The following is an 890-nucleotide window of genomic DNA, read 5'->3' as shown; positions in this document are numbered from 1 at the left end:
TTTTATTATTTTTAATAACATGTTAATTTTCAAAATGTACTTAACTCTATTTTTTTCAATGCATAACTACCTTCACCATAATATTGTAGTATTTTCTCTCTGAAGATCGAAAATTAGACTACAGTTCAATGTAAAGAATAATTTTTTAAATTTAGTTCTAGTGTATATTTTGAATCTCTTAAAACTTACTTAAGGAATAAATAAACTACCCACTCAATGAACTTAAGTTAGGTACTTTACCTAAGTAATCTTTTAATTTGGAATATATAAAAAAAATCTTAAATAATATAATTACAAAAATAAGTACAAAATAATTGTTTATACTATTTAATATTTTATACTTATGATCAACTGTTAAAATCAATAGAATTATTACAATTCAAAAACATAAGCTTGTACTTATAATCCTCACTTCAAAATAATGCTTTCGCTTGTAACTATTTTTTAGCTTAAAATTATTAATTGTAATTATAATCGAGTTAATATTCAATTTGGTTTCTAAAATTTAAGGTTGGATTTTAAATTGAGTTTTAAAATTACAATGGACTCAATTCATAAAATTTACAATAGTTAAGACTCACTTAGAAAGCTTTAAAAGTAATTTTTTTGAATTTTTTACTTATGAAAAGTAGGAGTATTAATATTTGATACAATTTTTAAAATTAAATTGTAATTTTTTAAAAAGCTATTTAGGAACTTATAGAGAAATTAAAAAAATGACTTCTCTCATAATAAAAAATATTTTATCACATTTCTTTTAAAATAAATATTTTTAGAACTAAAAATCCAAATACAAAATAACTTATTTATAAGTTACTTTTAATATAAATATTTATTGTTTAAGTTATTTTTTGAAAAAGAGCTTAATTAAACTGTTTACCCAAATTAGA

Source organism: Arachis ipaensis, chromosome B08 (assembly GCF_000816755.2).
Source record: "Arachis ipaensis cultivar K30076 chromosome B08, Araip1.1, whole genome shotgun sequence".
In the NCBI taxonomy this organism is placed as follows: Eukaryota; Viridiplantae; Streptophyta; class Magnoliopsida; order Fabales; family Fabaceae; genus Arachis; species Arachis ipaensis.
This window is presented reverse-complemented; position numbering follows the sequence as displayed.